The sequence below is a fragment of the Giraffa tippelskirchi genome, chromosome 9 (assembly GCF_054371585.1).
Source record: "Giraffa tippelskirchi isolate mGirTip1 chromosome 9, T2T-mGirTip1v1.2.pri, whole genome shotgun sequence".
Classification (NCBI taxonomy): Eukaryota; Metazoa; Chordata; class Mammalia; order Artiodactyla; family Giraffidae; genus Giraffa; species Giraffa tippelskirchi.
This window is the reverse complement of record NC_137283.1, coordinates 28,952,398-28,976,547: the sequence shown is the minus strand read 5'-3', so window position 1 is coordinate 28,976,547 and position 24,150 is coordinate 28,952,398. Positions and strand designations below refer to the sequence as shown.

At 43.8% G+C, this 24,150-nt stretch overlaps 1 protein-coding gene across 28 annotated transcripts in view; it reads right to left on the bottom strand.

The window, feature by feature from the left end:
- Positions 1-24,150, bottom strand: part of FOXP1 (forkhead box P1) — a 618,285-nt gene that overhangs the window by 451,758 nt on the left and 142,377 nt on the right. The gene's annotated exons all lie outside the window — the stretch shown is intronic.

Below are 24,150 nucleotides of genomic sequence, written 5' to 3'. Positions count from 1 at the left end.
AGAAACAAAACAGTCCTAGACTGGGAGTGGGAGGAAGGGACACGTCATACATAAGAGGCCAGGAGAGACTGAAAGAAAAGGGAAAGTTCTTCCAGGCAGGGGGAAATGCATATGGCAGCTGCTCGACTCCAAGTGTTCACTGAGAAAAAAATTAAAAAACACTATTTTGACTTTTTATTAATATACCGGGAATACACTAATTTGTAAATGTCAGATAATAACCTACAAGGTGTCCTCATTTTACTGTTCTTATTACAGACTGTGGTTTGCAAACTCTGTTCCAAGGGGCCCCTGTGGTGTGGAAGGTGGGAAGAACACACCAGCTGCTCTGAGCTGGAAGTCACTCAACTTCCTGGTGTATAACCGTCTTTTTAGCTCCTTGCCGAGTTCCTGGCAAAATAAGTGCTTAATAAGTATTTGCAGAATCAAAAAACAAAAAGAAGGAGCTTTGAACTCATGCCCCTAGTCAACCAGTAGAACTCAACTTTTGTTTATTTTAAATGAGGGGCGGGGAGGGAGGGAGGGGAGAGGAGAGAGTGGGTTCCAAGTAAGATTTCATTTGGGCAAGGCAGCCAAACCACTTTTTTAAAAAAGAACCAAAAAAAAAAAAGAGAGAGAGAGAGATGAGATTTATGAATATCTCTACATTTGGCCTCATTTCTTGTTCTACCATGACATTCATCCAACATAAAGGGCCAGTAAATTGGGCTGATTCAAACTCTTAACAAATTTCCAGGCTCACAACCACATTCAGCCATCCACGTATTGCTGAGCCACATCAATCAACAGTGTGGCCTGTTCAAGACCAGAGCCTGCAGGACAGCTGGGTCTGACCCGCACGCTGGCTCGCCCGAGTTTCTGGCCAAAACTGGAAAAACCCTAGAAGAAACTCCAAGTTCAATGCATGAGCCTCAGAGTGTGGCAGATCTCTGACCCCCTGGGAAGCTGAAAGAGGATACTAACTAACACAGACTCCTCTTGAGCTGGAAAACAAGGCATTCTGTGGAAATGCAGGTTAAGTCTAAGGACTGAAAAGTCCAGAAGGGTCAGCAATCAGGAGAGGGAGTCAACAAGATAAGCTCCACAAATGGCTAAAAGTAAGCTAATTTCTGAGCTATACTTGCAATGTCAACAAATAATTCATCAAGTAATCTGTAAATCTTTGTTAGATGGAAGTCTCTCTCCTCTGGCAGATAGCATGAAGTAAAATGGGAATGTATGGTATATAGTTATTATCCTCAAAGAATTGGAAGGACACTCATTCAGTGAATTCAATATGAGCTCACATGGAGAAGTACTTTAAGAGAAGACCAAAGTGTTAGATGCTCAGGAAAGGTAGACATGAGTCTAGCTGAGCCAACTACTGATGACACCTGGCAAGAGAAGGAATACAGTAGACACACAAAACTTCAATAAATGAAGGATCAGAGACTCTCACTTCATTTAAGACTGACGCTCACTCTACTCAAGGCCTTTGTACACGCTGTCCTACCTGCCAAGAGGGTTTCTTCCCAGCTCTGTGCATGGTGGTTCTCCTCTTATCTTCCACATCATCACTTAAACGTCATCTTCTTGGAAAACCCTTCTCTGAACACAAAAACTAAAACAGTCTCCTTTATTTCACTGTCTCTTAAAGTATCAGATGTATTTTTTCCATAGCATTACCCTATTTTATTCATCTGTGTTTCTTTGTTTATTTATTCTCTGACTCTCCCCTGAAAAGACCATAAACATAAGAACCAGAGCTGTGTACATCATCTCCATATATCTAATAGGTAGCCAGAGCCTGGCACAAAGATAGAACTCAATCAATGGTTGCAGAATATGTGAACAAATAAATTAAGAGAAAATGAAGAAGGGAGGAAAAGTATTTCACGCAGAGTGAGAGAAGCAACACGTTGTCTGTAAGTGCCAGTGATGTTGCAAGGGTGCTAGGTAGAGGGTCTGGCTAGAGTGGAGGGTGTGTAAAGGAGATTAAGGAGAACAGAAACCAGTTGGCAGAGGGAGTTTGCAGAGAGATCACGGGAGGCCTAGAATGCCAGGCAAAGGATATTGGGGTCTGTTGTCAACCAAGGGGGCTACTGAAGATTCTGAAGAAACAGTTGTGATACAATTTAGGCTGTTCCAGTAGAGGCGGAGGTATGAAGCTGCCAAAATAATAAGGACAAAACACATGGAGGGCCTGAATGAGAGAGAAACCCAACAAAGAGAATGGACGGAAAGGATGATGTAGAAACGACAGAAGTCACAGACCTTAGTGATTAAGGCAACGCGAGGACTGAGGGGCAGGAGAAAGACCCTAGGTTTCAGGCAAGACTAGGCGACTGGGGATGAAATTAGAAGACACAGGAAATGCAGCAGGGTAAACAGAGGGGAAGAAAAGGCAAATTGTATGCTCAAATAGTGTATGCTCAAATGTCTGCTCAGAGATCTGAGATGTGGGGTGGGCTGGTGGGGGCGGTGGTCTTTGTGAAAATAAATTCCAGCAACCGGAAAACAAGTGCCTGGAGTCTAAAAAAAAAAAAAAAAAAAAAGATTAGCTCAAAATAGGGATATCCTGGAGCCTTCAACATTGAGGTGAAGAGCAGAACCAAAAGAGAGAAGGAGGCGGCCTGGAGGGTTCATTAAGTTTGAGAAAAAGTCCCACCTCTGTGTACCAGTATCATGGCTTTTAACCAAGCTGAATACTATGTGATGGAGGTATAGTTTTTTCTTCCTGCAAGAGACTGAGGCTGTCCCATCTACATTCAAACTTCCCAGCTGGTGCCATGGTAATAATCCGCCAGCAAATGCAGGAGACACGGGCTCGATCCCTGGGTCGGGAAGATACCCTGGAGAAGGAAATGGTAACAGCCCGTGGGGTCACAAGGAGTCGGACATGACTGAGCACATATGGACGCATCTACATTCAAAGTCCTCATATCCCCCGGAAGATGAAGATAGCGGCAAAAGATCAAGCAATTTCACCCAACAGGTCTTCAGCAACCAGGGAAACCTTGTGAAACAATTTAGAAAATTGTTAGGTGTCTCCAGCCCGCCTCCGAGGGAGACTCACAACTCCCGTTGGGTTTTAAAAAAATACCCTGGGTTCCAACTGTTTCCAGCTCTAACCAATCAATGGAACAGTGCAGATACAAATGCCAGAGCAAAAATATGGCAGCAGTAAAAGTTTACAGAGCTAATTTTCCATTGTTTTGGCAAAACAGCTTGGTCCACCCCTTCAGGTCTGGAAAGCAATCAGCTTATTAGCAGAGAACGGGCTACTGTATCCTAACGAGTCTTGTTCAGAAGCCTGCTTTATGGTTTTCATCTCATGAGAAGTTCCTATTGAAAGCATATTGTTCTGAAGAGGCTCCTGTATGAACTGGCTTTCACACCCAAGGTCTGACAACAGCCCTTTGAGAGGCAGAGCCATAAAACAATAACAGGACGCAAAGGAAATCAGACATTTGAAATTCCTGCCGTGATGTGGCCTGGACACATGTGCACACAAAAGAAACCTGGAGGGGTGTGTTGGAGAAAGGGTCAAGTACACAATGCACCTTGAACCGTGTCTGCTCTGTGAGCCCCATCGAGACCCCGGCCCATGGGGGAGCTGCAGATGGAATCGGGGCTTTCCTGGCCCTGAGGTTCCACTCAGCTCATCCATTCTTCTGTGCACTTACAGAATCGATAAAACACCCCTTTGAAACTCCCTGGACTAGTGCCAACTCACAGACAGTAGTAGGCTGACATATTTTGCTGTTTCTGTGATTACAGCCAGCAAACCTGAGGAGAAGACATGGAAACCACAAACTGGGCTGAGCAGGAAGGTGGATGCAGAGTCCAGCTGTGCCCGTGCACCATGCGACCCACGGACGCCCAGGAACCTTGCTCGAGGTGGGGCCACCAGACACAGGAGATGTCATTTCTAAGGGGACATTGAGGAAAAACCATAAAGGAGTAGGAATTGCATCTGCCTTCACTGCTTTGGGGTGGGTAGGGTGTAGGGGGAGCAGTGAGGATTTTTTTTTTTTTTTTAAGGAGAAAGGCATTCTTGGACAGGCTCACCTGAAAAACACTTTTTTTTTTTTTTGGTCTACTCTTAGCATTTCAGGAATCAAAGGCCTGTGCCAAGGCAGGCAGCCAGGCGGAACTCAGCACTTGTGTGTGTGGCTCGTGAGAACTTGGGGAGTGGGGGTGGGAGGAGGGGGTACTGAAATGTCCCTGTCCATCTGGTGATGTCTGGGCGGCAGAAAATATTGCAATAGAAATAGAAAGTTAGAAAAAACTGCTTCGGAGCAAAACCTGAAAGAGTATTGTATTTCAAAAGGAAATGTTCGACTGATTGTATAAAAATGGAAAAACAGAATTAACATGTTCCATAATGATTCGTCTGTGTTAACTAAATATTGAGCTGAATTTGGTGAAACCCTCAAAATAAGACTTTCTAAGGGAGTCAGTGTCTTTGAAAAGCGATCTGATCTCAAGATAGCTACGTGGCTCCAAGGTGCCCTCTGTGACCCACCTGGCTGCTGGCCTTCTCACTCATTATATTAAAGAAAGAACAAAATGATGTGTAGTCTGCTTCTCATTCCACAACCCCAAGACAAGCCCATTACCAGTATTCTTCAACACATATTTGCATATCCAGTGAAAAACAAAATTCGAAATCTTTCCAAGCTACTTCTGCTCTACTGGGAAGCTATAAAAACTGGCAACTGGGAGAAATGAAGATTCCTCTTTCTTCTCCATCCAGACAGGAAGTGATACGAGAGGTTGGGCAAAATGCTCTCCTGCTACACTGACCACAATCTCAACAGAGAAAGACCACCCTGGGAATGAGGCAATTCAGGTTTTTAACTGGCTCTCTCCCGACCATACCTCAAAATAGCCAGCCTCAAACCGCGCAGAGCCTGACTTGAGAACAGTGCAGCGTGTGCGATTTCAGCATTACTTACTGAAACCCGCCAGTCCTTACTTAGAAAATATAGACCACAGCCGTGCACACACAGTGAAATGAGCAGGCGCAAATCTGGCACAGTATCACAAGCTGAGTGAATAATAGTACAAAAATATTAAAAAAAAAGAGAGAGAGAGAAAGGTTATAAAATTTTACAACAGATGACAAATTGGTAGCTTTTCTCCGCTTTCCTGGAATGCATTCAGTAACAGATTTGAATCTTGGGCTTTGATGCTTGTCTGTGATATGCAGGGATCCCAAGTTCAAGGGGAAAAAAAAAAAACAACCAAAAATCCCAAGAGTAGTTATCAGCACAGTAGTTCACTTACAGCAGAATCTACCCTTTGCCCTTTACCCTAGAAATTATTTTGTTCTGTATTTAATGCACTTTTATTTAAAACAACATTATGTTTTTAATTTTCCATCTCAGGGTATAGTCTATCCTTGAAGATCTCAGGCTTATGTCTAAAAGATGAACCTACCTGCTCAGATTCCAAGGAAATACAGAGAAAGCACTGCATTCTGCCACTCTGAACGAGAGGCTCAGAACTCAGCCTTATGGCGTCTGTCTGTCACCTAAGCTCCCTGGGCTGTGGGGGAGGTAACCACATGTTTCTGGGTGAGAATGTCCACAGGGCAATGCCTTATAGGTCACTGGTCCAGCTGCTTTTGAAGCAACCAAGCAGCCATAAGCACCAGAGAACAGTGGTCCTGTGCCAAGAGGCCCCTCCTATGTACATGGAACATCTCCCCCAACACTTCCATCTCATTTCAACCAAACACTGTGACACAGGCATGGAGGTGAGCCCTAGAGGGGGCCTAGGAGTCACATCCCTTGCCCACAAGTAGCTCCCGTTATCTAGGGAAGAAGATGGATATGCAAAGGAGCCAGGTCAAGACAACATGGACGGGAAGAAACCAGTGCTCTGTGGTCACATGACTGGGAGCAAAAAGCTCAGGTCATTCCTCTGTTTGGTGAGGAAGAAATCAGGGAAGGTCTCAAGAAAAAGAAAGGCCATGAAGAATAAGAAACTCTTTGCTTGGATATGCCTGTTCAGGAAGTGCTGTGTAGCTAATGTTCTTGGTGATACGGGTTTCATTCCGGCAGAGTACAGCTTGCTAGTAAGAGCTGACACAATTTAATGCTCACACTCTGCAAGCACTGGGCTAAGCCACGGACTTCATGTACTCCATGCTCATAATGACCCCCTCACATTTTACAGGGAGAAGGCAATGGCACCCCACTCCAATACTCTTGCCTGGAAAATCCCATGGAACGAGGAGCCTGGTAGGCTGCAGTCCATGGGGTCGCTAAGAGTCCGACACGACTGAGGGACTTCACTTTCACTTTTCACTTTCATGCACTGGAGAAGGAAATGGCAACCCACTCCAGTGTTCTTGCCTGGAGAATCCCAGGGATGGCAGAGCCTGGTGGGCTGCTGTCTATGGAGTCATACAGAGTTGGACACGACTGAAGCGACTTAGCAGCAGCACATTTTACAGATGGAAAAACTGAGGTTCAGAGAAATAAGGTTAACTGCCATAGGCACCAAGATCATCAGTAGTAAACTAGGGATTCCATCCCTGGCCCATGTGGTCCCAGATGGCCTCACTCTCTGGTTTGGATGGTTATTTCAATCAAACACATTTTTCAAAGGTACGTGCAAAAGTTGACAGCAACTTACTAGCTCCTTACAGCAAAGTCGTCATTTCATAGGAATGAAGACTGACTCTTCCACAAAGCCACCTAGGACCTTGGGTCAAATTCAAAACCCAAATCTTCTGATATTTCCCTGACCATATTTTTCTTTGCACGTGCTTCTTCTCACTTCATTGTGTATGTGACATGGGAATGCCATCAAGAGGAAAAGACTAAATTTGAACCCCTCCACTTTGCAATTCCTGCTCCCTTGCTGGCGTGTGGGTAGCATCCCCTGAGAAGCCATGAGACACTTCAGCAGAGTCTCAGGGGCTTCTAAGTAGCAAGTATTTCTTCAGGTCCAACCACTGTGTAAGAGGGACATCTCAGAAGGGCTGACACCTGTATCCCTGTCCTCAGTGAACCTGGGACCCTATGGAAGAGTGAGGAGGCCCCACTGTGACACGTACAGCATCAGCCCCCAGGAGCCCGGTGTGCAAAGCCCTGCCCAGTAACAAGCCAGTCCAGCCCTGCACTTGCCCCTGAGGCTTTCCTGCATCTGTCTAGTAGATTTTTCCAGCTCCTCCCAAGCTCGACCCACAGCATTTTCCCCTTCCCCGTCCTGGCCTCGCCCCTCCAGCCAGGCTTTTGACCTTGCGCCCCTCCCTGCATTCAGAGTACAATCGGGGCGCCCCTCCCAGGCCCTGGCCCAATGACCCTCATTCTGTCCCTCCCTGTAGAAGCTTCCTTTTCCTGTCCCTCCCTGTCTAATAATCTGCTCCTATTCCACTGGGTCCCCCTGGGCTGACACTCCACCTAACAGGCCGAGCCTGAGCTGGCTCTGGCACCTCAGCTCTGGTTTTGAATGGTTTGTGCTCGGCACACTGAGTGCCTCCAGCACAGAGCTACTCATCACAGCCTCAGCCCCCTCCACAAGCACTAGCCCCTCCCCCACCAAAAAAAAAAACCCCGGAAATCTCAGCATTTACATTCATTTTCAGGCTGAAGTGTGGAGCTCCTAAGTCTAGCCTTCAAAGCAATTCAACACTCAACTCTGACAGGAAATGTGAACATGTAAAAAAAAAAATCATTTCTGAAAACATGATTTGGCTGAGGAGCTATTCTTTGCACTGTTTCCAAGGATGAACCAAAGTCTAAGCTTTAAGATGGATAAAAGAACAGTGGGTTTGAGTGATTCCAGTGGTCAGAACGCCCCGATCATCTTGTACCTAAATTGATTTTTTTGATCCTTAGGTATTAAAAAAAACAAAACAAAATCTGGTGACACGAGTGACTTGTTTCATCCTCAATCCCCCCACACTCTGACAAATAACAAGCAAATCAGTAGTAGTGGTAGATCTCTCGGTAAAAATTCACCCACCAAATAAGGAAAGTCAAGTCATAAAGTATGGCTATTCAAGGACCCTAAAGATAACAAAGTCAGCCTAAACTAATCTACCCACTTTAGACATTGTTTTTTAAGCTATAAAACCAAGTAGTAGATGCCAGAGTTTTTTATATATCTTCTTTTCTTGAAATATACAAACACTCCACGTGTCCATCAGAACAGAGCAACGCCTCGTGTTTGTCACTCTCAGGCAGGCACACTCAACCTGGGAAAGACTTTACGGGGTCAGCCATGAGTGATGACAATGTGCCGACCGCCTGACACATTAGGTATCTGACATCACACATCAGAGGGAGGGCAGGCGGAGGAAACTTGGAATAATCTCTGCCTGTGCAGGGAGAAAGGCCTGCAAACTAAAATAAAACACATATAGCGAACGTTCATGCTATACAAACAGAAAATAAAACAGGTTCACAGGGGCGATAGCTTCCTCTCTGGTGAGATAAGCTCTCTCCTGCCGGCTGTGCATTCTGGATCCCTGTTTAGCCCTGACTCCCTTGACTTGAAAAAGCAGCTGCCAAGCCCCTATGTGAGCTTTCACTTTCCTGACTGGTGGGCTGGAGGAGTGCAGACAGCTCTGATGTGCAGCTGAGCAAAGGTGTGTCTCACTGACCTGTACTGTTTGCCATGCCCTGATGGCAGGGGAGAAGCTCAGTCAGCAGACATAGATCTGTGCCAAACGATAGTCCGAGCCCATGTTACAGCTTCCTGGCTGGCTTAAATTGTCATCGTTTATCTTCACATGCCTCAAGTTTAGTTGCTGAGAATTATTTAAAGACTTAACACCATAATAAACGTTTCTACTGCACAGCACTTAAAAAAAAGAAGGCGGGGGACAACAACAACCCACCAAGCATTTCTTAGGTAAGGCACCAAGAGGAGGCAAAGAGATGAAGACTTAGAGTAAGATTTGAAGAAGTTTACAGTTCAGGTGAAGAAGCAGGACGTATACATCAGAAACAACAACTAGCTCTGAGGAAGTATGCGGTAAATGCAAAATGAGAGGCACTGAAAAGAGTGATGGCTGCAAATGCATTTCTCAAGGCATCAGGGGACAGTATCCCCGGCCCTAGGCAGGGTGACAGCCTCGGGAGACCCCTCCCTTCCTGCTTACCCAGTAAGTCCACCTGCAGGCTGTACCCTACCCATACCTTCTCAAACCTGCTTCCTGGGTTCATGAACAAATTTCCTCTAAACCAGGAATTTAGAAATGGACTTCCAAGGTCCAGGAAGTACCTATGGTTGGACATTTACAAAAGTTTGTGCCTGTGCACATTATGATGCAATTTATTCAAATTAAAGAAATACACAGAAGCACTAGAGATCCTTTATGGACACTTATGAAAATAAAATAATCACCACAGGAGGCGGCTATGGATGAACTTGATGAGAGGGACAGACCTTTGTGTGGATGTATGGGACTGGGATGGGGGGGGGCTTGTCCTGAAATATCTGGCTAGAGGAAACATTTTTTTCATGAAGATTATATTTCATAAAGGTCGTAGAGTAGAGGTGAATATGGCCAGATATAAACAGTTATTAATTCTGGATGGTTAAAATAAAAAAGTGGACATTTGTTTCATAAATATCCAGAGATTTTTCAGTTGCACAAAGGGTCTCATGACCCTATAATTGTTTATAACCCTTGACTTACAGGTCCCTGGGCCTCTATCTCTCTCTCCTCTGATCTCCTGCAGGCAGACATTTGATGACCAATTCACAACAAATTATGTTCAGTTCTATGACATTTCCTCAGTTTCTCAGTTGGTAATTATATACTACTAATACCTTTTCCCCTTCACTTTTCCACTGCTTTTCTCTCTCATGGGCTTCCCGGATAGCTCAGTTGGTAAAGAATCCGCCTGTAATGCAGGAGACCCCGGTTCAATTCCTGGGTCGGGAAGCTTCGATGGAGAATGGACAGGCTACCCATTCCACAGGGCTTCCCTTGTGGCTCAGCTGGTAAAGAATCTGCCTGCAACACGGGAGACCTGGGTTCGATCCCTGGGTTGGAAAGATCCCCAGAGAAGGGAAAGGCTACACACTCCAGTATTCTGGCCTAGAGAATTCCATGGACTGTATAGTCCATGGGGTCGCAAAGAGTCGGACATGACTGAGCGACTTTCACTTTCCTCAACTAAAGTGTAAGTTTTCTGAAGTCAGGAAACATAACTTCTATCTGTCCTTCTTCCTTAGCCCACTGCCTTGCACAAAACAGTCAATAACATGGTTGTAGCAATGAGACTGGTTTCACTAACTTTCATTCTGGGAGGAAAAAAAGTTATTTTCAAAAGCAGTTAATATTCATTTCCATAGCAAGAGTTACTTCCTTGATGTACATGCACACACACGCACACATGTACAACAATTTAAGTTATGTCATTATCTCTCTCTTAAGAGGTTAAAGTAATAGATTTAAGGACAAAATATAAAAAAAGAAAAAGGAAGGAACAGAACCTTCTACATACATTAGCATTCCCTTATCCCACAACTTAAAAACCATTTCCAGGTTTTTAAAGTATAGAGTATAGGTTTATGCTATACAGAAATTTGCAGTTATTCCAATAGGGTATTTCCCAAACTGTATCCATAGGGTGGTGTCTTCAATACAAGAAAAGGCATTGTTCCCTGAGCCCACCCTCAACCCCCACCAAAAATGTTTCATTTGAAAAACTACATATGTTCACAGTTGCCTCGGAGATTAACAGTGCACATTACTATACTAATGTCTAAAAAGTCCTACAGCTAAAACCAAAATAAAACAAAGATTCAGTCTGGTATAAGCCAGTGTTTCCCAGCTTATTTTAACCAGAGAATGGTTCTGCATGAAACAAATTATTGCATTCGGGAACTCAGTGTGGGCCATACTGGCTGGTATGGCGTTAAGATCTTCTGGATTTAACATGAGAGCCTACATTTCAAATATCCCAACCCACTGTCCCCATAAATCTGATTCATTCTCATAAAATCAGAAATCCTCCTTTTAGATTCATAAAATATGGCCCCTATTACAATGCCATGTATTTCCATAAAACCCTTATGAAGTGCCTCACATAGCTTCTTATAATAGGAAGAAGAGAAGAAGGGAAAAATTTCAAGAATTAACTTCATCACCCCAAGGGCGTTAAACCAACAGCAGTCATAAACCAAGTCTAGACCCTGTTCTCAAAGAGTAATAACAAGAATACATCAAAATACTTAGAAACCAAATTCTGCTTTTGAGTCTCTGCAAGCACCAAGTGGAGATTCATATGTAGAAATAATGCAACATGTCTGCTTTAATAACATAATTTTATGTAACTGTGATATCCATGTAAAACACAGGAAATAAAAACTGACGTCCCACTACCAATCAAGTCAATGCCAATGAAGACAGGAATACTTGCATACATAATATCCTATTTAGTGGTGTTTAGGTAAATAGGCCTTCATTTACAATGCTGATAGGAAACACACTTGATATTACCATTCTGAAAAACAATGCTGGCAATAAAACTCTGCCCTCCCTCTTATGCAACAATTCTCCTCTAAGAACGTGTCAGTAGGTAAACATGCCATGACACATCCAGATTTTAAGACTATCAGAAACCAACAATTTTCCACCGGACTCCCCCAGCTCACATGGTATGGCAGAGGCACTGGATGGGGCACAGATGGGGAACAGGGCAGAAACTCAGCACACAAACACCCTGGTCTCTCTCAGTGATCTCCAAATGTCAGGGCACCCTGCAACTCCACAAGAGCCCGACAACCTCTCCCTCAAGCGGAAAACTCAAGGCCAGCGTGTGCAAGAGCATGAGCTTCAAGCCTGGGGTTATCATCTTCACAGAAACATCCCCATGAGACCCCTGGGGATAAAATGAAAGAAACCCTGCTACACTGAGGACAAGAGCCGATTCCTCTGGCAGTGGCAGAGGAGACCCAAACCAAAGAGGTGACAGGATCAAAGAGGAGCTGCCCCGGAGGAGAGGATCTTCCTGCAGACAAAAGGAAAGGCCTGGTCCCGAGAAGTGAAAAGCTCTGTATGTGAGACTGAGTCAACGAGAACCCAAGGAAAGCTCCCATGATCTTCTGAAGGGTGGTGTAGAAAACGAAAATGAATTAAAACAGTAACTGGTTTATTTTCAGAAGAAAAGTGTTTCCGTGTGATTCTAGCACTAGAAGCTATCTCTAATAGTTCTACAAAAATAATGGGATAAAAACAAGTAAAACAAATATAACAATTTATTAAGTTCAGGAACACATACACATCTCACATGTGTAATTATGCACAGAAATTAAACGAGATGCACCAATATGGAGCCTTGAAGGACAGCAAGTCTGGATTTGCTCAGCACTGGATTCTTGGCTCTAAAATCTGGATGAATGAATAAACGATGTCCCATATTCTTCATTTTCTGGCAACCCAGTTTCATCTGAGCTACCCTGGTCTGAAAAAGCTGGTGTTTGGGGATTACTTTTTAAAATGTGAAACAAGACTAGTTCTGTTTCCATCTATTGATATACCTTTAAGAGTCACCTGCTGCTGTACGAATCCCCCTGCATCTCACCAACCCTGCCGACTGTCCATCCTCCTCCTGGCCGGCAGCAGAGGAAGCCCTGGCTCACAGAAGGACTGCACAACAACACACATGGCGATTGCAACCTCCTGCAGGCTCCCTGCTGTTAACATCATCTTGATCTCCAAATATTGAGACTGGCCCTCCCTTGGACCTTCTGTTCTCCCTTACGCACCCCAGGTCCCAGCAGTCAAGATCTCTTTCTCAGGCACAAGACATGGTAAGCCTATCCCACAAATAGAATTATATAGTTTTAGGGAGGTTTAAGACTAGGAAAAAAAAAAAAAGAATGGACGGAAAAAAGCAGTCTCCATAGATACAAGCTTTTCAACATACTGCTTTTCTGCTCTCCTGTTTTCTTACTCTGAGACTGTCAATGCAGAATCAGAATATTTTTATAAGTAAATTACGCGTTCTACCCATCCTTCCGCAACCCGATGGGTGGCACCCAGATGGGAATTCTAAAGCCCACAGGGCAGTGCAGAAGGCAGTGGGGACACAGAGCAGTCCAGGGGCGGGTATTGAACGGAGCCTGAAGGTCGGAGCTACAACATGCTACCCAAAGTGCCACTGCATAATGAGACACCATCTTGCCTTCTCACAACTCTTGGTCTCTTCACCACTTCACTCAATTGCCTAAGGATGTGACTGTCTATGCACACAGCAGACAGGCAAAGATGGGAGCCAGGTCTCGTGCATGAGCAGATGAACAGGTTGAAGAAACAGCACAGCTTCCAGAGATGAAGTTTTCAAGGTGTGGTTGTTCTTGGCCACCTGGGTGCTGCTCAGGACCATGGGCTGATGGAGAGAATGCTGACCCTACACTGGTCCTTGGTAACACCAATGTGTGTCCACAGGCACAAAGATGGGGTGAGACAAAGAATCAGGTCAGCAGGAATGGAAGGTAAAACTTCAGGAAAGGGTGAAGGGTGGGTCCAAAGGACACTGGATTCCATTTCCCTCAGCTAAGAACATTTAAAAGGGCGCGGGGGGCGGGGGGGACACTACAACCTGATCCAGCAATTCCACTTCTGAGTACAGATCTAAAAGAATGAAAAGCAGGGTGTCAAAGACTTATTTGTATAATACACCCTATTCAAAGCAGAGTTACTAATAAGATCAAAAGGTAGAAGTAAACCAAGTGTTCACTGACAGATGAATAAACAAAATGTAGTATATACATACGCTGAAATATAATTTAGCCTTAAAAAGGAAGGAAATTGTGATGCATGCTACAACATGGATGAACCTTGAGACATTATGCTAAGTGATACAAGTCATTCACAAAAATACAAATACTGTATGGCTGCACTAATATGAGGTACCAAGAGTACTCAGATTCACAGAGATATGAAGTCCAATTGATTGCCAAGAGCTGCAGCAAAGCGACAATGGGAGCTGTTGTTTAATAGGTTCCCAGTTGCAGTTCTGCAAAATGAAAAAGTTCTGGAGATACAACAGTGTGACCATACTGATACTTCACACTACTGAACTTCACACTGGTAAAGACAGTACATTTCTTATTTTACCACCATGAAAACGTTTTACAAAGAAGGGAAAAAAAGGAAAAATAGTCTTGTATAAATAAACAGCCCCAAGAGCCTGCTCATCGTATTTTAAACTGGAATCAGTATCAGATGAAAAATCAAGAAAATGATCACACGTAGGTCAGGAATTCTTTCCTGTGAGATGTTCTAGGATTTTAATAAGTACTGGTCGATGGCTTTCTTAAAGTCATGTTCCCTGTTGCAAACAGTATGAAGGCATTTTTTAAGCTGCTTCTTGTGTGCAGTTTTCCATTTTCTAAATTAGAGACTTAGCTTTGCAGTGCTTCCGTCAGAATAAATACCTTCACAAATCATGGTGCTCCTCCTAGATAGACTAAAGACAGGACTAACTCTGTCCTCCCAGGGGACGTATCTGAGGACAGTTCTGGCTGTCACCCTGCAGCGGGCAGGAGGGAATGCCACTGGCATCTAGTGGGTAGAGGCAGGGATGCTGCTTGCTGCACATCCCATGATGCATAGCCCCCACAAAAAAGAACTTTCTGGGCCCAAATTTCAAGAGCACCTAGGTGGAAAAACTGCTTTCGATTGGCCTGGGAGTTCAAAGTCCAAGTTTGTGGTGTGTTTTGTTCTTTCTGTTATACCTGCTTTCAAGCAGACAGTAGAGTAAGTGGCTACTGAACTGCCAGACACCATGCTAAATGCTCTCTCTGTGTTATTGCGTCATTCATTACTTCACTCTGAGAAGAGTGATAGTACTATGACCCCAGCTTTACTAGGGAAAACACATTGGCAAAGGTTAAGAACGTGTCCAAAGGCACGGTTTCTAGAGGAATTTTAAATAAGTTCGGCAGACCTCTGGAGGGGTGTTCTTACTTCTCCTGCCCAAATCCTCACGTTTTCAGACTCAGTGAGAAGCATGTCAATGGACAAGTGCTCAACAAGACACACTGTGGAGAAGGCTGGCACTAGGAACCATGAAACCAGCCAACTCCCTTTCCCACCCAAGTCCCCCAAGCATCTTGGCAGCCTGTCAACCTTACCCAGACTATGGAAGAACTTTGGGATTTAAGGGGGAAACTTCACCAAAAAAAAAAAAAAAATTGTTTTCTGTATTTTATAAAGGTTACTGTGCTTCATACATGACAAAATTCTTCCCTATTCTCCAATGTTATTTGCATCAAGATAACCTTAGGTAAGTGCCAAGTGCTACCTTTCCCAGAATCTTCCAACTCAGAAGTCACTCCTAAACAACTCCAAAAGATTCCCAAATGTGAAACATCTCAGGAGGCAGATCTGGATACCACTCTAGTGACTGTCTCTGCCTACGATCATATTTTCCCTCCTAAACAACTCCAAAAGATTCCCAAATGTGAAACATCTCAGGAGGCAGATCTGGATACCACTCTAGTGACTGTCTCTGCCTACGATCATATTTTCCTCTTGAGTCATCTGGAGAACTCCTATTCATCCTTCAAAACCCTGCTCAAGCATGGTATGCCACTTCTGTGAAACTCTCTGTATGTGCCATGGGACCCACAGTTTGTCATTCCTTCTGCACCAGTTCCACATTGTAATGGGATTCTATTCTACACATACTTTCTCTGTATAAACCATCAGCCACTCAACTGTAAGCTCCTTGACAAAAGGACTGCATACATCTTTGTAAACACTTTGTCAACAGACCTTTAAAGGGGTGGGAAATGAAGACGGTCACCTCTATCTGCCATATTCTGCAAATAAAGTCCATCAGCTTAAAATCACATCCAATCACTAGCACCCTTCCAAGATGGCTAAACACCTTTAGAAGCCAAAAAATTATGGATGAAGAGATAACTAAAAGACTAGGGGAGACACCTACAGGAGAACATTTGCAGCTTCCTCTGAATATTGACAAGGTCCAAGAAATTTGGCAGACTGAGTTTCTCAAAAAGAGGGATGAATTCCTTGGTTGCAGAAATTAGTCACAAAAGTCTCTTGCAATGAGTTGGGCATCTGGGACAGCTGGGGAAATGTACATGGGTGTCAAGGTCCTCTTTATTGTCAGTCTCTTCATGCATTAAATTAGCTGTGGCCTCAACAAATAAGCGCTGCTTCCTCCATTCCATGATTTTTGCTTTTTTTCCTTTCTAAAGAATCAGAGCCACTCCCAAAGTCAGGGTTTATAAGAGATCCAGGAGCACTCCATCAGAACCACTGTGGGGAGGGAAATGGTAGAAAGAGACGCTTGCCTCTCTCCTTGAAAAATAAAGAATGCAGATTCTCAGGTCCCATTAGCAACATACAAATTGGAGCCTCTGGGTGTCCAACTCAAGGATCTGTTGTTTAAAAGCCAACCAGCAAATTCTGATGTACACTGAAATCTAAAAACCACAGTTAAGTATGAAGTTCACAAGCAATAGTGACCATTTAGAACCACATAGAGGACTCGTTAGAACATAGATTTCCATGCTACATGGTCCTCTCTGACTAGGTCTCTGCTAGTACCCCAGAGCCTGCGTTTCTATTAAGTTCCCAAGTGATGCTAACAGTGCTGGTGTCTCAGGCCTTAAAAGATGTAATAAGAAGGGAGCTGAGCCCCTGGTGGAGGGAGATTTCATTCCCATCTTATATCCTTTGGTAATGGTTCCTCATCTTCTATATATTTTTTAAGTAAGAAATGAAGGGTATTTGCGGGTTTTGAGAAAATTCTCTAGTATTACAAGGTCTTCTGAAGACTTAAGAAAATACCAAAGTAAACTCCACGATGACATCCCATTTCCCTCATCACCCTTCTCTTCCATCATTCTACAAGACTCGAAAAAGCAGGAGGCACCCCAAACTTGGAACCCAGAGTTCAGCACTCAGCTTCAGAGCAGCTTCAGCAGCCTCGGGCCAACTGGATATAACTCAGATACTTGCTTCCTAAGCATTGCTGCCTCTCAATTTGCCTCAAAGTAAATTCTCTCTGAAACACCCAGTACAACATCCTCAGTTGGCACTGGTTTCTGTTAACGAATGGAATGGCCCGTGCCAACCACAGCTTACAGCACGTGCACTCGGCCCACTTCCCTATTTTAAATGCCTAATGATTATCACAGCACCTCAACACATCTGGGGGAGCAGGGCCCGCTGGTGGCCTGCTGCTCTTTTCTAGGCCCTCCTCCAATGGTGCAATTGGCACACCCTCCAAGTACAGACAGGTTACCTGTGTTACTCCATGTCAGTGTGGAGGCCTCAAACAATCAAGGATTCTTTTTTTTTTTTTTTTTTTTTTTTTTTGGAGAAATGATCAAACCCGGGGGTGGGGACAGAACTTCCTGCAAGAAACCGCATCCTGAACAAGCATCGCCACGACTCACTGTAAATAAATACTCCCCCCTTGCAGCACTTCCGTCAACTGTCAGGGCCCTGGCTCCAATCGTCTTTCAAGTCCAAACAGGAAAGGGGAGAGAAGAGCGTGAGATGGCAGATAGGAGGTTTAATCTGCTTCTCGCTGCAGTTTTCACTGGTGGGGCGCTTCCAATTCAGCCGGGCTGCCAGCAGCCTGGAATTGCTCCTGGACCCCACTTTTTCCTGTTAACCTTCATAATTGTATTATTATGGGCCAGCTTGCAACTGGCCTACGAAGGCTGAGGAGTGGTGGCTCCTTCCCTGGATTAGATAAGCAGCCAAAATCGCACAGGCCTGCTGCAGACAGAAAGGCAATGGGCACTAGCCAGGGATGCTCTGTACATGCTGCCGCTTCAGCTCAGCCTGAGGGACAGAGGAGGGGGAGATGGCCTGGGGGCTGCAGGGTAGCAGGGTCAGGAAGGAAACAAGTTGGTGACCTCAATTTTCTGGAAAAGGAATCTGAAGGCTATCCCTTTCAAAGTGCATCATGCAGCTGGGGAAGGGGGAGATGATGTATGGAAGGCCATCACTCATCCCATTAACAACAGTGGTGACAATTTCTTGAGTACAGACCACGTGGCAGGCACTCAGGAGCTTTAACATGCTTCTTCCCCTACTTCTTCACTACGGCACCTAAGAGGCAGGCACTGTAACTCCACCACCACTTTGCAGGCAAAGAAACTAAATTTGGGAGAGCTAAAGAAGCACATGCTAGCTCACAAAGAGTACATGATAAAAGCAAGACTCAAATGCACATCTGTTTGAATCAAGCCACTGCAGATGACTGGGAAGAATGTGCACTGCCCAACTCAAGAGGGGCCATGCGTACTACTGGCAACGTAATGGCAGTCCCCGGTGTTTGGGTCAGAACCAGAGCATGGCTGATAAAGAAGACATCTCATCCAGGTAACAGACTGCCTCCTGAGGTTTCTGAAAAAGAAAAATGAGCTCCATCCAGAAAGCTTCTCAAGATGTTCTAAGATTCTAGCAGAGGAGAGTTTGCAGGAGAATGGATACATCTATATGTATGGCTGAATCCCTTTGCTGTTCACCTGAACAGAATTGTTAATCAGCTATACTCCAATACAATGAAAGGTGGAAGAAAAAGAAAAGTTCTAACATTCTAAGTTTGAACTCCATGGTATTTTACAAACAAAGTCAGTTCCCCCTTTCATAAGGGCCTCTCTTAGTCTCATTCCCTACAATTCTAATTTCTCCTCTGCATCTGTGTCATGGGATCAGGCCACAAGCCTGTTTTCACAGAGTACTGAAAACACCCATGCCTGGTACATCAGAGGCACTCAATCAATATCTACTGAGAAGAACTGATGCATGGATGGATTCAGGTATTCAATGTGGACAACCTGGTTGCCACAGGGAGAAACAGGACAGCTCTTTTCCTTCTCTGAGAAGCCTGGGCTCCACAGAGAAATGGGGGCTGTGGAGACTGGCTTCCATGAACTGCTGCCACTCATGGGCACTTAATGGTTTTCTTTAAGGGCACTTAATGGTTTTCTTTAAGTCACTGGGGAAATACAGGCACTGGCACAGTGATGCTAGTGGCTCTGGTTGCAGATGGAGGTAATATAATGCACTGCTGGCAGCCCAAGAGGAAGCAGGGAGGGTGATGAGCAGAAATGAAGGAGTGGGTGAAACCTCATAAACTCTTCGCAGACAGGACGTGGCCCTGGAGCCTCTGCCCCAAAGAGGGAGGCACCAGGCAGCTTCCCCAAGGCACACAGGGGTGGAGCCGGAGACAAGGCACCCACTGCCACACACAGGAAAAAAAATTAAATTAATAAAAGTAAAAATGAGGCATCCCATGGAGCAGCAGAGTGTAATTAAAACACTGTAATGTCTCAGAGGTTCCTATGAAGTCATGTTCTTACAGTTCACTTGTAAGAATTTAAAGACAAAATTATATGCCTCGTAATTCTCCAATGAGTATGTTTTTCTATGGGTCCCCTTGTTTATATGAGATCCACAGCTTCCAGAAAGTTTAAATCATTTAAGGGATTAAAAAAAAAAATGACACTTTCCAGAAACCTCACTGCACATGCCTCAGTAGGAACAACTGTCAAGACTGATGCTGTCTACACGCGTGTGTGGTGGTCCACACACTTCAGGACACACTCGACCAGGGCTGCAAAGCCAGATATTCACAAGGGTCAGGCAATCTCATCAGCAAATGAAGCAGACAGGGAATCAAACACCAGGGAGTGTGGGAAAGCAGCCCTAACTGGACAGCCTGACAAGCCTCATCCAAACGGGCACCTGTGTCCCAGCCTGGGAGAAAGGCTGGTGCTTCCACATCTTTGACTTGTGAAAAGAAGCCAGAAATCTGGGTTTTGCAAAGGAAACCTCACTAAACTGAAGTGATAAATTCAAATATTTCACATAGAACACCACAGAAGTCAAAACGTATTTGTGGCCTGAATACCTGTGTCTATACATACGTCAACCATGATTGCTATTTATATCTCACTACCATATGAGGGCCAGGTCCTCAGCATCAAATATTACCAAGTTATTATCAGCATCAAATATTACCAGGGTTCCCCAAAGAGCATACAGAGAAGAATGCCCATTTAACAGATGAACAAACTGAGGCGGGACAGTACCTTGGCTGTGATTAGCAAGGAGACACCACGAGGTTAGGGTCAGATCCAAATGGAAATCACTGTAGCCCAAAGAGGAAATTTGTGAGTGGCCTAGTTCCAGAATGCCACTTTGCTCCATTGTCCATTATACATTTCATTTGTGGAGAGTTGAAACCATCAAAGTCTGTGTTCCAGTTGCCCCTTAGAAACTGAGAGGAACTACCAAAGAAAAGTGTATGCCAATAGCAAGGTTATTAAGAGCAAAGCCAGTCATGCTGCAAGTGCTCCATCTGTTAAGATGGAGGTTATAACTTGTAAACAGGTTCCTTCTAGGAGAATCTAGCCTTTTTTAATATGTTTCTATTAAACTTGCATACTAACCAGAATGGGGGTCGGGGTGGGAGGGAAGTGGCTACCCGTTTCTCTCCCTTTTGTCCTACTCAGGATCACAGAGAAATTTCAGTGCTTTGCAATCAGCCAGAAATAAGCATAGACATGTTCTAAGAGAACCTAATGACTCATTCTTCCAGTTTTCTCCAACTGATTTCAGCTTTTACGAAAGAGGCTTCATTCATTCACAGTACCAAACCTCATGGAACCCCTAATGGTTTCAGGGATCCAAAGGGCGCTTTCCTGCTAAGTAAGGCAAATGCTGCCAGCCTTGCGGGAGAGGGGAGGAACCCCAGTGTAGAATCAGGCTCCTTCTAAAGACTTCAGTCTTAGTGATTGACAGTTACCTCCTGCTCTACCAGCAGAGCCTTCTCCCCTGGCCAGACTTAAGGATTCCCACTGTTTCTCTTCTGCTTGCACACTCCTCTGTGGATGGCTTCTGCAAATGGACAAAATCTGCAAAATCTTGCTCCATTAAGTCTGCAAAAACCTAGTGTGGCCACTGAATGCCTTACCAGTTCTGCAAACGAAGGCTCAACTTGTAATGATAAGCAATAGTACAAAGGAAATTTGGGTACCTCTTTCAAAAGGCAGACTGTACCTACAATAATATCCCTGGACAGTCAACAGAAGGGTTATGTGGTAGTGTAGAGCACTGGTATTAAGAGTTCAAGAGCCAGGCTCTGTTGTTTCTGAGCTGTGAGCTTGGGCAAATGATTTCATTTCTTCAAGCGGTGATTCCCTCATCTGTCAACCAGTAGGTAATAATGACACCCGCCAAACCAGGCTTTCCTGCGGATGAAATGGGAGGAATTCAAGGGCAGTTCCTCCTGAGCATCCCTTGACTAGTAAGTAGATAGGTGGTGGCTGTAGAGCCAGAAACAAAGATTGTTCTTGTCAACTGCTTTAATGTCCCAAGTTAACTTCTCTGCTTTGAACACCAAATTACCACTTCCACAAATTTAGAGCCAAATAATTGCCAAGTATTAATCCTTTGAAACCTGCTTAGCAAACTTCAATCTGGCAATGCCAGCCCACATCTTTTTAACGGAGGGCATTTGCAACTGTATCACTTAATAAGGTGTGTGGTGTGTAACTCTGCTCACGAATGTCAAACTCCAGCTCCACTGGGATCAAAGGAAAAAATACATGTCATGACCAGACCTGATGCAAAACTGCATTTTAGTTCAGACGCAGCATGCTTGCCAATTCAGGGAAACTGCATGGAAACAGGAATCAAATGATATTGTATAATCACTCTCTTCATTTATTTAATCTCAGTAAGAAAGATAGGGGAGGTGACAGCAACAGCAAAAAGGTCGATATGCGTCACTTAGATCGAGTACTTTTTTACTGTAAAAAAATGCAATCCAAATACCACCTTCTACAAGTGTTACAGCAGGGCCCAGAACTCAAGAAAGCAAGCAAGGGGCCTCAAGTTCAAAATGTTAGGAGGCACTCATTCTCAGAGTCGTCCAAGTTCAAGATTTCAGCACCTGAGTGTGTGTTCCTCCTTAAATGTTGTACTTTAGGCACCTAGCTTGCTTCACTTTAGTACAGTGTTAAAGAGACATTGGAGTGAAATCCGGTTTTCATGCATTTGTATCTGGCAGTAACTTCCAAGGAGGAATCACGAGGTAAACTGACAGCTAACACTATAACATCTCTCTCCCTCTTGAAAATCAGAACTGCATGGCTGGGAGCAGACCAGGCAAATTTCCTTGAATCTTACCAAGTTCAAAGGCAGCTTTTTGCAACTTTGTGAGCACTTCCTTTCATCGGCCCTAAACAACCCTTTCCCCTCCTGTCTCAATGCAAATTAGGATTAATTCCAGCAACAGCAGAAAATTCCACTCTAAGATATCAGTTTTGCCTCAACCTTACAGAAAGAGGGGGTGAGATATGAAATTAAAAGGGACCACTTAGAGATCATGCAATCTGACCACTCCAATTGAGGACCCCTTTTTCTAAAAGCTGCTTGTAAATGAATCAGTTTGATTAGATAAATATTCATGCAGTTTATTTTTAGAAAAACTAAACAATAATAAAGTGTAACTACATACATTCTAACAGATCTATGGAACGTGGGGTAAAGAAAAGTACAAATCTCAAGGAAGCAACATTAACCTGAGAGCTGGCCTTTCTTTCAAGTTGAGCGTTAAAGGAAAGGGGGGCTTGAAAAACACAAGGCCCTCAGGGTTGGAAATGTCCTTTCTGGTTTTCTGCTTTAACCTCACAAAGCCTCATTTACAAATAAACATGTTTCTAAATACAGACTACATTAGAACAAGGGGTAGGAGGAGGACAAAGGAAAATCACACCTGCAGGCTGGAGTCAAAGTGTATGTATTCCTAATTTTGATTATTCAACCAAAACCACTGTGGTCAGAAATGCCAAACCAATGAATTCAAAACCAAAAAGTTACAGGTTATTTCTTTACCTTCACCCTGGCAATTTTTAGAAACACTTCATTCACAAATTTAATAGAAACACTGAACATGGATAAAGAACCAGGGCAGCAAACGCAAAAAACCATGGCCCTCCCCACCCAACCTTCTATGTAACTTCGCCAGAGAACTACCAGCTCATCGCCAATGAACACAACCCTCCAACCCCACATGAATGGTGATATCAGCTGCCCAAGGCAAATGCACGCATGAGTCTATACACATTGCCGAGCAATGAAACAAGCCAGTGTGTTAGGATGTGTGAAACCCAGCCTCTCTCTCACTTCTGAAAAGAAGAGCTCATGGTGTCTAGTACACAGTGATATTCTTGATTCACCCTCCCCTCTCTTTTCAACAAAAACTATCACCCTATGTTAATCTGGAACAAAATCCAAAAGAATGGCATAAGACTACTTTTCTTAAGTAGAAAAGGAGTGCTTCACCGTCAATTCCAAATAATCTGTATTTCATTATGAATTATTTTACCTGTTTACATATATGAGATTTCTTGCTAGGAGTATGCTAACAGTTTTTGTGGAGGTGTAGTTTACGTAAAGTTTATACACATATCTTATGTGTTAGAGATCAAATGATTTTGACAAATGTGCACAACAGTGCAGGTGACACCCGTATTAAGACAAAACACTTCTATCACGCGACCAAATGCTCTGCCCGCCATTTTCCACGGTAGCAATCACCATTCTGGTCTTTTTCAAACCCTTGGTTTCTCATCACAAGGAAAAAATTTTTCTCTTATTTCTTTAATTTATATCTACGTGGGATGATCAATGTTTCCTGAATTTAGAGGCAATCATTTCATGATGTATTTAAGTTAAACCATTATCCTGCACACCTTAAACATATACACTGCTATATGTCAATGATATCTCATTAAAACTGGAAGGAAGAAAAAGAGTGACATAAGATCTTAAATACTAAATTCAGCTTCGTTTGAAAAAATAACAAGTGATATAACAAGAGAATCAGTTTTTCTTCTTTGAAGAGAGGGAAGAATAAACAATTTTATGGAATATTCCTTTTTTTTGGGGGGGGGAGACCTAATTATATACACTAAGCAAGAAGTAATTTTTCCCTCCTGCCTACATTTTATGTTTGGGGCTCTTCCATTTCATGTCCCTTGACACCTTTTCCAATAATCCATCTACTTGATATTGGAAAGCCTCACATGAATAAAACTTTATGGCACTACAGGCGTTTAGCCTTCCACTGACATTCCTGGCCTGTTCAATTCTGCAATTCAATCAAAATCAAATCTCAAAATCCTCTT